Here is a 16,999-nt window from a genome sequence, read left to right on the forward strand (position 1 = left end):
TCCTAAATCCCAAAAGCTGATATGTAATTAGTGATGGGCAAATTTACCCTGAGTAACCTTCTTACTTAGTTGGACAGTACCTAATTTGACCATGCGAGCTCAGATAAGAGTTCTTCTTTAATTTAAAATCTTGTTCCATGTATACAAGTTTTTGCACATACGCAATATCAAGTTGGATCTTGGGAGCTGTACTTGGGAATCGTTTAAGGCGACATGATGTTCTGCATCACCGTATTATCTGCATCGCCCTTCTTATTGGTTGTTTTCACATGCCCTGACTGTGTAATGATGTCATTTATTTATTTATTTATTTATTTATTACATTTTTATACCGCCCAATAGCCGAAGCTCTCCGGGCGGTTCACAAAAATTAAAACCATCATAAAACAACCAACAGGTTAAAAGCACAAATACAAAATACAGTATAAAAAGCACAACCAGGATAAAACCACGCAGCAAAATTGATATAAGATTAAAATACAGAGTTAGAACAGTAAAATTTAAATTTAAGTTAAAATTAAGTGTTAAAATACTGAGTGAATAAAAAGGTCTTCAGCTGGCGACGAAAGGAGTACAGTGTAGGTGCCAGGCGGACCTCTCTGGGGAGCTCATTCCACAACCGGGGTGCCACAGCGGAGAAAGCCCTCCTCCTAGTAGCCACCTGCCTCACTTCCTTTGGCAGGGGCTCACGGAGAAGGGCCCCTGCAGATGATCTTAAGGTTCAAGCAGGTACATATGGGAGGAGGCGTTCCTTCAAATAACCTGGCCCCAAACCATTTACGGCTTTAAATGTCAATACCAGCACTTTGAATCGGGCCCGGACCTGGACTGGCAGCCAATGAAGTTGTAAAAGGACTGGCGTAATGTGATCATGTGATGTGATGTTTACTCGCTATCACCAATCGCTGGTTTGAAGATGGATCCTGCAGGGTCCTCCTTGTGGAAACCAAACCGCAGCGGCGATGACCAAGACAAGAGAAGCAGCTACGTCTAGCTCTGCCTTCTATATTTTTATATTCTGTAAGGAGACAAAAGGGCCATAGGGTGTGTCTGGAAAAAACGCAGCCACTTGATTGTGTAAGTGTTAAAATCCTTTGTCCTAAAAAAGAAAGAAAGATGTCACTGCCAGGGGTTTCCTTTCCCCTTCTCCGAACTGTGTAGTGGAAGGCTTGGATTGTACAGTAACACTTCCTCCAGGTCCCTAGAGGATTGCAGAATGACTGCACTTGAAATGAAGCACAGAGCATTTGCCTTTCATGCACACATTCCCAAGCTGATGCACTCCGCCGCATTTTAGTCATATAAAAAGCTGACCTATTTTTAAGACCATTGGACAGTGCGGGTGTTAGCCAATGTTTCACACATTGCAAAACGAGAAGGGAAGATGGAGGGCGGGTAGCTCTTGCGGCTTGACATCCAGGCTTGGGTGAAATCCAAGAGCCCTGAAATGGTCGGTGTCAGTGTTGTGCCTGCCGGGCATGGTCTCATCTAAATGCTTCGATACATTAGAAGAACAAATCCAGGTGGCTTTTCAGAAATCCCATCTGTTGTCGCTGGCCTGGAATGCTTACATTTTTAGAAAATAATATAAGCAGCCTAGCACAACAATGACTCAGGACTTCTTTTTCTGCCAAGGACAACTTGTCCCATTCCACAGGCTATATTTTACTTCCCCCCTTTCCCCCCAGTCATGTGCACCAAAAATCATGGATCTCAGCCTAAATTGTGGTGGCAGGAACCATTAGCTACGTAGCATGACAGCATAATTTCCAGAGATGGCACATCACCATGCATTAGATTTTGTCAGATGTCACTTGCCATGCATCTCGAGAGTTAAGTTTATTACAAAGTCTTTGGCTTTGGCAATAACATTAAGGAATATGGCATGAATTCATTGAACTGCCAGTTTCCTAAAAAAGAAAAAGAAATTTTAGAGTTGTAATGGGTGCAGAAAAAGGCAACCGAAACGATCAAGAGGTAGAAGCAACTTCCCTAGGAAGAGATGTAACAAATAATGCCTGGGACTGTTTAGCTTAGAAGAAAGGTGAGTAAATTGAGACATGATAGAGATGTACAGAATTATGCATGGTGTGGAGAAAGTGCATGGGGAGAAGCTTTCCTCCTTCTCTCAGAATACTAGAATCCCAAGGCCAGCCCAGGAAACCTGATAGGTGGGAGATTCAGGACAAATAAAAGGAAGGACTTCTACATACAGTCTACAGTTGAACAATAGAATTAGCTTCAACAATCTATAGTGATTGCCACCAAGTTGGATTGCTTTCAATGGGGAATAGACCATTCATGGAGGATAGTGCTTAGCGACTAGTCATGATAATTCTATATCATCAGGGCCAAGATCTCTTCTTGATCATCCCAGAGTGCAGGACACAGAATAATGGGCTCAAGTTACAGGAAGACAGATTCTGGCTGGACATCAGGAGAAACTTCCTGACTGTTAGAGCAGTATGACAATGGAATTATTATTATTATTATTATTATTATTATTATTATTATTATTAATTATTTATTTATATAGCACCATCAATGTACATGGTGCTGTACAGAGTAAAACAGTAAATAGCAAGACTCTGCCGCATAGGCTTACAATCTAATAAAATCATAGTAAAACAATAAGGAGGGGAAGAGAATGCAAACAGGCACAGGGTAGGGCAAGCAGGCACAGGGTAGGGTAAAACTAACAGTATAAAGTAACAGTATAAAGTCTGCACAACATCAAGTTTTAAAAGCTTTAGGAAAAAGAAAAGTTTTTAGCTGAGCTTTAAAAGCTGCGATTGAACTTGTAGTTCTCAAATGTTCTGGAAGAGCGTTCCAGGTGTAAGGGGCAGCAGAAGAAAATGGACGGAGCCGAGCAAGGGAAGTAGAGGCCCTTGGGCAGGTGAGAAACATGGCACCAGAGGAGCGAAGAGCACGAGCGGGGCAATAGTGTGAGATGAGACACATTGGGAGATGAGACTCCCAATGACCTAGGGAGGTTGTGGGCTCTCCTCAAACATCTCAGAGTGCAGGACATGGAATAATGGGCTCAAGTTACAGGAAATCAGATTCCGGCTGGACATCAGGAAAAGCTTCCTGACTGTTAGAGCAGTGCGACAATGGAATCAGCTACCTAGGGAGGTTGTGGGCTCTCCCACACTAGAGGCATTCAAGAGGCAGCTGGACAAGCATCTGTCAGGGGTGCTTTAGGGTGGATTTCTGCATTGAAATTCAATGGCCTGTTAGGCCCCTTCCAAGTCAACTATTCTATGATATCATCTTAAGTATTGCAAAGATTATGCCTTCCATGTGAGGGAGTGTGCTATTGCACTCATGTCCTACCTCTGGGCTTCTTACAAGCAGCTGGTTGGCCAATGTGTGGACAGAGTGCTGGATGAGAAGACATTGGTCTGATTCAGCAGGGTTCCCATCATGTTCATTCAAACAAAGTTTGATAGAACAAGCTTCTTTCACAGCTAAGAGATGTCTTCATCTTCCAGACAACTCTGCCCTTTCATTTCACCTCCTTGCTACAATAATCTTCTGGGTGAGTGGAGCTATGCTTGGTAGAGATGGGGAGAAATTTGTTTGGTTGGCATTTTATTATAAACTGTTTTATTCTGCACTTCCTGAACTATTGAATGAATCTGTTTGTAACCATCACATGGTTTCTGTGCCTTTACAAATTTTGTGAGCCAGTTCTTTGATCAAAATATGTTCTCTGTACAGTAGGGAAAAGAGCACACACACAAAAATATTGCCAGGATTCGATCATTTTTGTCTGTCTCTTCTGCCAAGACTCTTGTTCATGCATTGGTTATTTCTTGGTTGGACTACTTCAACCTTCTTCTCACTGGCCTTCCTTCTTCTCACATCAGTCCGTTGGTTTCTGTTCACCACTCTGCTACTAAGATCATCTTCTTGGCTTGCCGCTCTGACCATGTTACTCCACTTCTGAAATCTCTTCATTGGCTTCCAATTCACTTCAGAATCCAATATAAACTTCTCCTGTTGACCTACAAAGCTTTTCACTGTCTAGCTCCTTCCTATCTCTCCTCTCTCATCTCACACTATTGCCCCACTCGTGCTCTTCGCTTCTCTGATGTCATGTTTCTCGCCTGCCCAAGGGTCTCTACTTCCCTTGCTCAGCTTCGTCCATTTTCTTCTGCTGCCCCTTATGCCTGGAACGCTCTTCCAGAACATTTGAGAACTACAAGTTCAATCGCAGCTTTTAAAGCTCAGCTAAAAACTTTTCTTTTTCCTAAAGCTTTTAAAACTTGAATTGTTCTGACTTTTATACTTCCTGTTTGGTGCATTCTCTTCCCCTCCTTATTGCTTTATTATGATTTTATTAGAATGTAAGCCTATGCGGCAGGGTCTTGCTATTTATTGTTTTACTCTGTACAGCACCATGTACATTGATGGTGCTATATAAATAAATAAATAAATAAATAATAATAAATACATGCTAGGGGAAATGGCTTATAGCATTGTGTATATTAGGGGAAATGGGTACAAAAATACATGTGAATTTACATGTGGACTTTAAAAAAAAAGTTTGCAAACAGATGCAGAAACAGAATGAAATGAACTTGTGCTCTAAAACTACAAAAATGTGAACGTTGTAGAAAGCGAAACAGTCAGTTTCCTCCATCCCTAAGGTGTCTGGTGGGGCATGCATCTATTGGGGGAGAGGCTAGAGCTGAGAGAGGGGAAAGAGTTTCAAAAACGTTTTACAGCCCAATCCTGGAAATATTCAAGAATACGTCGCACCCCCTCTTCCGAAGACAGTGCATATTGAGAATATACGTTGCAGTTATTTTTCAATGCATATTAATAATTGGCAGCGTCCGCCGCATAAATCAAGCAGCAAACATTTCTGTGCCAAGGGATTTGCTCTTCTGGCATGCATCACTTCAAAAAGAAAGAAAGAAAAAAAGACTCATTTAACTGTGTCGAGAACTAGCAAATTGGGAAGAAATACAGGGAATCTTGAGGAATCATCGCACTAAGTTGGAAAGTCAGAGGGAGTGGAACGATGCCCATTGCTATACCCCAGTGCTCTGTCCTCCGGTCCACGCACTGCCAGGGGGAGTATGTGAGCCAATGGAAGGCAGCAGCACAGGGTTCAGTGGCTTGTTCCTGGCACAGAGAACACTCGAGGTAGGAATAAAACATCAATGTTGTATTTGCTATTCTCTCTTTCTCTCCAGTAGGGGAGGGGAGATTTCCGTGCTAGGGGTTGTGGTAGAACATCAAGATCCACCCACCAGACTCCAGTGCAACCCTTTCTGAAGCCCACGTCCTCCAGATGTGTTGGACCGCCAATGACCATGCTGGCTGGGAATTATGGGAGTTACAGTCCAATGCATCCAGTTGGGAAGGGTGCTGCAGTGAAAAATAATAGTTTAGGGATAAGGCATGTACAATTTGAAGAGCCAATGGAAGGTTGGACTAGGATTCTGGAGTCGCCTCCTCCTCCTTCATCATGATGATCTTCAAATTGCAAAGATCCTTGGGAAGTATAACATGTCCCTATCAGGCAGGCTTTAGCCCTCTGTGCCTCAAGCTCCCAAAATGCAGTGAATTACTTCCCACCACAGCATGAGGAATGACAGCAGATCATATATACGGGAGAAAGTAAAAAGATTCACTTAGGGTATAGTAGCCATGACAGGATCTACACTACTGCTTTAAAATGGTTTACAACAGTAGTGACAACTCTTGGGGCCCAGGACACACTCCGTAGGCCATAGCTAGACCTAAGGTTTATCCCTGGATCATCCAGGGGTCAAACCTGTTCATCTAGGTGACACACAGGGGATCCAGTGCTCAGGCAGGGGCGAATCCTGGATGATCCCAGGATAAACCTTAAGTCTAGCTGTGGCCATAGACAGTTTTCAAAATGTTTTCAAAGTGTCATACCCTGCTTGATGTAGATCTGGCCCATATAATCTGCAAATTTAGAAGGAATGATTGTAATTTAAAGTCATGCACTGCATATTCACCATGGTGTAGTGGTTAGACTGTTGGATTGGGACTTGGGACTTGGGAGATCCAGGTTCTAGTCCCCACTCGCCCATGAAGCTCACTGTGTGACTTCAGACCAATCATTGACTCTCAGCTTAACCCGCCTCACAAAGTTGTTGTGAGGATAAAATTGGGGGGAGGGGGGGAAGGAAAGAGAACCCTGTATGCCACCTTGAGTTCTTTTCAATATAAAATGATAAATAAATACATTCCCCAAACAACATCAGTCACCCAAAGGACAATGTGGAAAAGAACTGGACCCAGGAAATGTTTCCCATGACCCCAAATGAGATCCAAAGCACCCCAGAACAGAAAATGAAGGTTGTTGTGGGGATAAAATGGAGAGGAGTAGGCTTATGTATACCACCTGGGGGAGAAAGGTGAGATATAGTTGTAACAAATAATGAAAATGGGAGAAGGAGAGGAAGAGAGAAATAAGGAACAGAGTACTCTTGAGCACATGCTCATCCTAGGGATATATTTTTCGAAACAGAACTGAGTTCATACTCCTTCCACCCACAAGACCCTGGCCCACTTGGGAGTTAGAAAATAGAAACCCACTCCAATCTACTGTAGATTAGCCAGTGATCTACCTGCAAATCCTGAACTACTTCCTGCCTACTCATTCTCTCCAGTTCCACATGACCGTCTCCTCCTTCCTCTTCTCCCTTCTTCGGCACTCAGGGAAAGGTACCCCAAAAGGGCCAGACAACAAGAATTCCCCCTGAACAAATGGCAGGAACCATCCTGTGGCTTTTCAGAGCCCTTGCAAGGCAAATGTATTGTAAGAATCCCCAGGACCTGCACAGTAGGGGTGTGCACGGACCCCCCGCTCCGCCCCGCGGGCCGATCCGAGAATTTCGGATCGGCCCGCTCCACCCATACTCCGCTCCTCTTCGCCGCAGAGCTCCGGCTCCGAATCGGAGCTCCGCAGTGGAGGGGAGTGGCGCCAGGTAAGGCCGGGAGAGGAGGGCGGGAGGTTTACTGGGCCCTGCCGCTTTTGCCGCCCGTGCGGCGACGGCGGCAGAGCCCGGTAAGGGACCAAGGGGGAGGGGGGCCTTACCTGCCTCCATCCGCGGTCCGTCGGCGTCTTCAATTGAGCCCGCGGCCCAGACTTCCTGGTTGAACCGCAGGCTCAATTGAAGAAGCTGACGGACCGTGGACGGAGGCAGGTAAGGGAGAGGAGGGCGGGGGGGGGGGGTGTTACCGGGCCACATGGGCGACAGCGACAGCAGCAGGGCCCGGTAAACCTCACTTACCTTTCCGGCGGAGCTCCGGATCGAGGCGAAGGATCTGCCTTCACCTCGATCCTCTTTGCCACGCTCCGCCGGCCCCCCAATCCTCTTTGCCTCCACCTTAAGGGCAGGCGAAGCCCCCCGCTCCGCTTCTAATTCGCTGGTCCGATTAGAAGCGGAGCACATCCCTACTGCACAGCACCTGCTTGTTCTGCAGCTGGTCCTAGTCAAGGGTTTCCAGTCTTTCTTACTTAGTAGAAATAAATAAACAGAATCGATGCTATCCAAGTCCCTTCCCTCTCCCCCTCCCTCTTCTGCCTCTGAGCTCATTCATGGCTTGGTGTCCAGAGCAACCGCCTGGCTGCCAAGTTCCCCCTTCCAACCCCTCCCGATCGGCTCACAGCGAGCCGAAACTCGGAGCAACATGATCAGAACGATGGTTGGGCCAGCTGTTAGAAATCATCGCAAGACCAAAAACAATTAAAGCGAGGATGAAGGGGGAGTGACAGAAAGTTCTTTGCCCCACTCCCTCTGCCTCTTCATTGTGGTTTCATTTTTTTTTTTAATGATGACTTCTAAATCACCAACACCGCAAAGAAGATTTGCAATAATCGGAGATGATTAAAAAGCAATATATTTATTTTTTTTTTAAAAAAAGAATCAGACAGAGTTTGAGAAATCAGCCCTGTAGAGGATTTTTTTTTTTTACTGGAGCTTGCAATGATTAAAGTGTCCCTCTAATGTATGTGTTTTCTTTATGAAACAAAGGCACAACATAATCTTCCAATGGTCTTTCAAGGGATGGGTCTCATTGCCTTTCAGAGCTTCATAGCGCACTCGTGATTGGCCACTGACAGAAGTTTGCGGGTTCATCACACAATGTCGTCAGCATCCGGGGTCCCTCCTGTGCTGTCTCCTGGAAATTGCGGGTTTAAAACCCCAAGATAATGTGGGAATAGCCGGGAAATTGCACCATCTCCCAGCGTGCAATCTTAGCATTGTGCTATAATTATGCCACCAGATGGTGCATTAAAGTGAATTGAGCACATGGAGCAAGCAGGCAGAGGAAGTATTCAATTTCAAACCATGTGGCCGCCCATATAATAGCACCAATCAAATCCCAGAAAGAAAGTGGATGCAAAGTAAACCAAGGTAAGGCAGCATGGTTAGGAGTCTTAAAGCTCCATCCAACAAGCTTTTTATTGCACACTCATTACTGGGCACTCACGGAGTTTGCTCAGGTTCCTCACATTATGTCGTCTGCCTCCCAGGTGCCTCCCGTCCCTTCTGGCCTTCCTTTCGTGGCAACCCCGCCCCCCCCTCGTTAAGTCCAATGTATTTTTAAACACGGAATCTTTGCTCTCTCCTGCTGTGTGCAGGAGAAACAGCGCCACCGGAACAGCGGACTGAATGGGCCTCGTGCTCATTGTGTACTTCCTCTTTTGAAAGAGGAAATAACTGAGGAATGAAAACACGGGCGGAGAAGCGACGGTAGGGAGTGTGTGTGTGTCCCCCCCCCCCCGATGTGATGGAGCTCTTATAATATTTATTTATTTAAAGTATTTTTACCCAGAGGCTCCCAGAGCACCTAAACAAATATCTTTGTAATTCCACCCCTGCTCTCAGACTTGAAATGTATTATTATTATTATTATTATTATTATTATTATTATTATTATTATTATTTAGGGATGTGCTCTGCTTCTCCTCGAACCGGAGAAGCAGGAGCGGAGCGGGGGGGCTTCGCCTACCCTTAAGGCGGAGGCGAAGAGGATTGGGGGACCCGCGGAGCATTGTGGAGCGGATCGAGGTGAAGGCGGATCCTTCGCCTCGATCTGGAGCTCTGCCAATAAGGTAACTGGGGTTTACTTGGCTCTGCTGTGATGGCAGGGCCAGGTAAACCCCCTCCCTCCTCTCCCTTACCTGCGTCCGCCCACGGGACTGCGGCTGCCTCAACTGAGCCCGAGGACTCAAACAGGAAGACTAGGCCGCAGCCTAGTCTTCCTGGTTGAGGCCTCGGGCTCAGTTGAAGCAGCCATGGGACCGCGGACGGACACAGGTAAGGGAGAGGAGGGAGGGGGTTTACCTGGCCCTGCCGCTGCTGCCGCCCGTGCAGTGACGGCGGCAGAGCCAGGTAAGGGGCCAAGGGGGTGGGGGGTCTTACCTGAGTCCGTCGCGGCCCATCCCAACTTCACTAGAGCCCACGGCCGCGGGCTCTAGTGAAGCTGGGATGGGCCGCGATGGACACAGGTAAGGGGGAGGAGGGGGGCCTTACCTGATGCCACTCCCCACCACTGCAGAGCTCCGATTCGGAGCTGGAGCTCCACAGCGGAGCGGAGTGGCCCCCATGCGGATCAAGGCGGGGCAGAGCGGGCCTGATCCGCAATTTGCGGATCGGCCACGAAGAGGATCGGGGGGGGGGTCCGTGCACACCCCTATTATTATTATTATTATTATTATTATTATTATTATCATGATAGACAAGGAAAAGAGTATGGGGAGGAAGGAGGAAAAAGGCAAACTCAGGAACCAGTTCTTAAAGTTACAGTACTTATGATCAGCTGGGATGGGTGCCACTGGGTGATGTTTGAGGGAGGACCGAAGGCAGCTGGTCTCTCAACAGAACCAATGGGTTGTTCGTCTTTTCTCCCTCTGCTCTGCAACCTGACGGAATGGCTTCCAATCACATGATGCTCATGTGAAATGTCTCTGGGCAGATTAGCTGCTTTACAGAATTAGCAGGCCTCGTAGAGAGTTGTACTGTTGTTCCACGTACAGCAGTGGTGTCTCTTTTTTGATGGGTGGAAGCACTCTAAGGACTCAGACAAAGGTCTTTATCTTTCCCAGCCCTACTTCCTGAGCTGCTGGTGACAGATTATAGCTCCATGGCACATAGCATGCTTTGCATGATGAACTTCTCACATGCAGTCCCTTGTATCTCCAGTTAAAAGTGATGCAGGGATGGGAAAGACCCCTGAGAACTTCATAACATAAGAAGACCCTTGCTGGATCAGACCAAAAGTCCATCTAGTCCAGCATTCTGTTCACATTGTGGACAACCGGATTCCCCAAGAGGAGGTAGGACATGAGTGTAATAGCACCATAACACTTATGTTTCCCAGCAACTGGTGTTGATACTTCCTCTGTGACTGGAGACAGTAGAACCATCAAGATTAGTAGTCATTGATAGCCTTCTCCTCCGCCATAAATTTGTCCAATCTCCTTTTCAAGTCATCCAAATCGGTGACTATAACTATATGTTGTAGTACCAAATTCCATCATTTAACTATGCACTGTGCAAAGAAATCCTTCCTTTTATCTGTCCTGAATCTCCCAATAATCAGCTTCAAGGGGTGACTCTATTGAGTTCTAGTATTCTGAAAGAGGGAGAAAAATGTCTCCTTCTTCACCTTCTTCACCCCAATGCATAATTTTGCACACTGCTGTCGTGTCTCCCCTTATTCACCAAAAGAACCCAAGGTGGCATACGTGGTTCTCTACCCTGCCACTCCCACTCCCCAATTTAATCCTCACAACAACTTTGTGAGGACTAGAACATGGATCTCCCAAGCCCCAATCCAACATTCTAACCGCTACACCACAGTGGATACACAGTGTACATCACTGATTCTGGATCTATTCTTAGGTTCATAGCTTAAAGTTTTTTATAGTTGTTTTTAGATGTATGTTTTTATGTATGTTGTATGCCTTCGTGGTTTTAAATTTTGTATATTGTCTTTAATTGTTTTAATCTTATGTAAACTGCCCAGAGAGCTTTGACTATGAGGTGGTATAGAAATAATAATAATAATAATAATAATAATAATAATAATAATAATAATCATAATCATAATAATTGTGAATACAGTAGGGCTGTGCAGAGAACCCCCTGAACCCCCAGAAATTCTGGATTGGGCCTGAACCGCTTCCGGCCAATCCACCCATCACCTGCTCCGCTCTGCGGCAGAGCTAGGTAAGCCCAACTCCCCCCCCCCCCGCCCCCTTACGTTGCGGGCTTCAATTGAGGCCCCAGTTTCAAGCTGGAAGAGAAGGCTGTGGCCTCTTCCAGCTTGGAGCCAGGGCCTCAATTGAAGCTCACGATAGACCACAACGGAAGCAGGTAAGTCCCCTCCCCCCTGCCGCCTGACCTGGCTCCATCGCCATCCCCACACAGACTGTGGTAGCAGTGCCAGGTGAGTCCCCCTCCCACCCCACTTACCTGCGTCCAGTGCTCCGGATCGAGACAAACCGCTTCGCCTCGATCCGCAACCCCCCCGACCCATCTCCGCCTTTGTCAGAGGCAAATCAGGCCGCTCCACTATCACTTCTCTGAACTGAAGCGAAGCGGAGCACAGCCCTAGTATACAGTATTTATTTATTTATTGCATTTATATCCCACTTTTTTTTTCCACAAGGCAGCATACATAATCCTCCTCCTCTCCATGTCACCCAGTGGGTTTCCATGGCCAAGTGGGGACTAGAACCCGGATCTCCCGACAGCCAGTCCGACACTTTAGCCACTACACCACACTGGCTCTCAGTCCCAGGCCTTGTTACCTTTCTTTCTTTGCTCAAGCCCCCAGAGAATTGCTGTGCGTTGAAAGACAACACTGGGCTATTTCGACAAATAATCTAATCTAATATAAGGCAGTTTGTCATGTTCCTGGGGACTGAAGCTGTACCTTGTCTATGGGAATGATGTATTCTCTACCACTGACGGATGGCTGTTCCTGGATTCCGGTAGACAGCCATAAGATAGCAGCAGCTGTGAGGCCGTGTGTGTACCACAGAGGAAAAAAAAATAGATCAAGGCTGTTTCAGCTTGACTAGGAAATGTTGCAACAACTTGGTGACTTCCAGCACTTCCTAACCCTATCTGTTCACAGCTTCAAACAAGCCTCTCCCAGCTTTCCTGCCTTTCTCTTCCTATCTTACACCACTCCATTCCAGCATCAGCAACCTCCCTTTTTAACATGAGAGAGCCAAAGCCTCTGTCCCTTCCATTGTCATAAGTATATTGTAGTCATCATCATTATCATCATAAGAACATCAGAAGAGCCCTGCTGGATCAGACCAAGGGTCCATCTAGTCCAGCACTCTGTTCACACAGTGGCCAACCAGCTGTTAGCCAGGGCCAACCAGCTGTTAGCTTGGCCTCCTTTTTTTTTTCATGACATCATTGAAACGAACAGACTGTGGTGATCAAACCCTCTGATTATGTTGATGCTGTGACAGACATGACAACATCACGGGTGCTTGCAAGTAAAGCTACAGGGCTCACCGCTGCCAAAATACCAACAGCTGCAGAATGATGGGAAATGAGAGTAAAGGCTCCTAACACAATACTAGCTGTAGGAGTGCTAAATGCTCTCTGTACATGCTCAGAGGCAGCAGGTCATCATTCTAGCGTCATAGTCCAGAATAAATCCCACTTGGGTTCATCTCCTCTTCTAGGCCAGGGCAGGAAGTACGGATCTGGGTAGAGGCGGGTAACAAATAATAATAATAATAATAATAATAATAATAATAATAATAATAATAATAATTTTTTAGGAATCCACTCCAGGAGATACAAATTCTGCAGCAAGAGAAGCTAAATTCTGTGCACAGAATTTAGCGTCTCTTGCTGCAGAATTTGTACCTCTTGGAGCTAATTCCTAAAATGTTTAATATGGTGTACCCAGATCCGTACTCCTTGCCCTGGCCTAGAAGAGGAGATGAACCCAAGTGGGATTTATTCTGGACTATGACGCCAGAATGATGACCTGCTGAGATGTTGCCTCTGAGCATGTACAGAGTGCATTTAGTGCTCCAATAGCTAGTATTGTGTTAGGAGGGTGCTGTGAAAGGACTGATGACATAGGTCTGGGAATTTTAACTACTCAGCGTATCGCCTTTCAGCTGTTTGACGGCATCAAGTCTCTCCTTTCTCCATCCATTCAGGAATGTTGAGGCAAAGACTTGCAGCTGATTTCAATTTAAACACATCATCGGGGGATACTATTATTGTTCATCTTGTGCTCTGGGTCTTTCTAAAAAGAAAAGAAAAATACAAAAAAACCTTTTGTTTTGTTTTGCTGCTGCCCTGGACAGTATAAGCTCTGTTTCCATAGCAACTCAAACATCATGACCTCCCGTCTCTTTCTCCTTCCCAACACCTGATGAAAGCTTTGTTAGAAGCAAGTTAAAGAAAAGGATGCTCATTCGATGCTGATAATTCGAATGGGTAGCGGAAAGCCACTCAGCAGATTCAAAACCGCAACTTCAAACATCACCAATTGTTTCAAACATCACCAATTGTTTCACCTGTTTCTCAGGGATAGCTGTGTTTTGTTTCCTGTCCTTGGTAAACATTGGCCTAATCTACACTAGCCGTTTATTCTGGAATAATATTGAGGTCGTCCCTATCGTGCCACATGACTTTCACCTACTCCTGCGGTGATCTAGGGACGACCCCTCGGTTATTCAGGAATATTGCTGAATGCTTTTGCCATATTTTTTTCCGGCTCTCTCGCTACAATCCCAAAGTTTGTGACTGGTGCACCCCTCCCTTCCCAAAGCTGTTTGGCGCGAGCACCCAGCTCATCAAACAGCCAACCCGCTGTCAGGGGCATATCCAGCAGTTTTATTATTTATTATTATTATTATTATTTATTTATATAGCACCATCAATGTACATGGTGCTGTACAGAGTAAAACAGTAAATAGCAAGACCCTGCCGCATAGGCTTACATTCTAATAAAATCATAATAAAACAATAAGGAGGGGAAGAGAATGCACCAAACAGGCACAGGGTAGGGTAAAACTAGCAGTATAAAGTCAGAACAAAATCAAGTTTTAAAAGCTTTAGGAAAAAGAAAAGTTTTTAGCTGAGCTTTAAAAGCTGCGATTGAACTTGTAGTTCTCAAATGTTCTGGAAGAGCGTTCCAGGCGTAAGGGGCAGTGGAAGAAAATGGACGAAGCTGAGCAAGGGAAGTAGAGACCCTTGGGCAGGTGAGAAACATGGCATCAGAGGAGCGAAGAGCACGAGCGGGGCAAAAGTGTGAGATGAGAGAGGAGAGACAGGAAGGAGCTAGACAGTGAAAAGCTTTGTAGGTCAACAGGAGAAGTTTATATTGGATTCTGAAGTGAATTGGAAGCCAATGAAGAGATTTCAGAAGTGGAGTAACATGGTCAGAGCGGCGAGCCAAGAAGATGATCTTAGCAGCAGAGTAGTGAACAGAAACCAACGGACTGATGTGAGAAGAAGGAAGGCCAGTGAGAAGAAGGTTGCAGTAGTCCAACTGAGAAATATGTGTGGGAGTGGGCGGCTGCCATTTTCGGCACATTTTTTGATTGCTTATCGGTGTGTTTTGGTCCTGAATGTATTTTTAAAACAAACAAACCCTCAAACATGTTTATGCGCAGGAGCACATCTTTGACACTATTCCCCCCCCCCCGTTTTTCTGTGTATCTGCACTGCTGCACAACTCGGAGGAGGTATTTAAAAAGAAATCCATGCCCCGTACCCATCTGTCCAGTCCTTCTCACTTATTTATTTATTGCATTTATATCCAACTTTTTTCCTCCAAGGTACCCAAGGCAGCGTACACAATCCTCGCCATGTTATCCTCACAACAACCCTGTTAGGTGGGTTGGGCTGAGAGTCTGTGACTGGCCCAAAGTCACTCAGTGGGTTTCCATGGCTGAGCGGGGACTAGAACCCAGATCTCCCAACTCCCAGTCCAACACCTTAGCCACTACACCACACTGTCTCTCACTTCTCCCAATACACCTTCAGAAGCTCCATCACAGAGCGCACATCCTCCCACAACGGCTCTCCCTTACTCCCAGGAAATGTCCCCCGCATTTGCCTCGTGAGGGATGATCTCAGAAGCTGGGAACCCTGCGATCATCCCTCCCCCTTCCCGAAAGGGCTGTAGGTGTAGATGAGCCCACTGTCTTTTTTTCTTTGTGGGTAGAGAAAAGAAAAGGGTAGAGGTGCATGAGCATTGCTAGCTTTGAGCCAACGAAGTGCTCATTCCCAAGGAGATTAATGCTAAATCGTGATCTAGCATCATTCCCAGGGACATTCTTAGTTGTTGTTGTTTTTAAAATGGCTGCCCTCAGAGCATAGTAGGGTAGTCTTATAATAAGCAAATACATAAATAAAAATGGCTGACCTTTCTGGCTGGAGGGGGTGGGGGAAGCCATCTTTTTCTTAATTTTAAACATAGATCTCCTTTCTCCCCTGTCAGCTGGCTGCCCTGAGACCTTGGGTCTTTTGTGTTTTGTTTTCTTAAACATTTACAGTGTGTGCTTGAGACGTGGGACAGATGTGCAGGCTAGTATAGGAGCAAATGCCTTAGGGGACCTTTATGAAAGGAATGATGTAAAACAGAAGGAAATGGGTGCTACTCCAAGCTCGCAGGAAAAGTACATCTGCTGCCCTTCCAAGCTAACCCATCAGTACATCCTGCAATCGGAGCAGATGTGAACTGGATGGAATTGATTTGTGGGTTTGTTTTACTGTAAGGAAGAGCCGTCCGTGGTCATACACACACCCTCGTTTCCCTGACAGGAGTGTTCTGCCAAGGAAGCCAAAGGGAGGGAGTGGAAGTTGTGGGCAGAAAGCAAACTTTTCCACTGATGGGAACAGGGATTCCTGTACAGAGGTGGGGACTGCCTCCGACGCCTGACAGGACATGAATCAGAAATCTTTGGGTCTGTTCTCTGCTGCCTCTAGTGGCGAGATACCTGGAGCTGCAGGCTGGAAAGCTCCCTAGCCTACTAATGTCTTCTTGAGCTCGAGGGTGACTCTATGTACACAGGTGAGCCAACAGTTGCTCCTGACTTGTCAGGGCTATAAAAAGCTTCCAGGTAACATCTAAGGCCTGGAGAGTGGATGATGACATCACCATCTTCCAGAGCCTTCATCAGTCCCCGAGGCCTTTAAGCAAACAAACCAAAAAGTCTTATTATGTTTATGTTTTAGGTTTCTTAGGTATTATGTAAGCATGGGTGTCTGTTCTTCTCCTTCCCTTTTTCCATCTGTGTCATAGGGGTGTGAGAATCAGCAAAACCTGAGTTCTCCAAAGACCTCTAAATTTATTTATTTATTTACAGTATTTATATACCGCTCCCCATTGAACATTTAGGAGCGGCGTACAAGATAAAATAAAATAAAAACAGAATAAAACACTTTAAAATAGATTTTAAAAGAAGCAAAATGTACAGTGAATGTACTGGTCATTAAGGAAAGGCTTCCTGGAATAATGATGTTCTCTGGAGGCACCGAAAGGAATACAAAGTTGGCTCCTGCCTGCTCTCCAGAGGCAGGGGGGCCACCACGCTAAAGGCTCTTCTCCTGGTGGACTCCAATTGGAGGATGGGTCTATGTGGAACCACCATGAGCATGCCCTCAGATGACCTCAGTGACCAGGCAGAATGGTAGGGGAGAAGGTGCTCTCTCAGGTATCCTGGTCCCAAGTTGTTTAGGGCTTTGTACACAAGTACAAGAACCCTAACCCTAAAGCTTACAGTGATAATGAGAGAAATGTCAACAGTCACATTTATGTTGGAATGGAAACCTTTGATAGAATATTTGAAAGAGACAGAGAAAAATGATGCATCTGTTTGTGGATTTTAAATCAAGAAGGGGAAAGGGAACAATTTTATGAATCTAATGTATGTAAATTAGGTGGAAGGTTAATTGAGAAATTAAGGGGCATTTCTGGCATGAAGAGGGCGAAAGAAGAAAAT

Source organism: Elgaria multicarinata, chromosome 12, assembly GCF_023053635.1.
Source record: "Elgaria multicarinata webbii isolate HBS135686 ecotype San Diego chromosome 12, rElgMul1.1.pri, whole genome shotgun sequence".
NCBI lineage: Eukaryota > Metazoa > Chordata > Lepidosauria > Squamata > Anguidae > Elgaria > Elgaria multicarinata.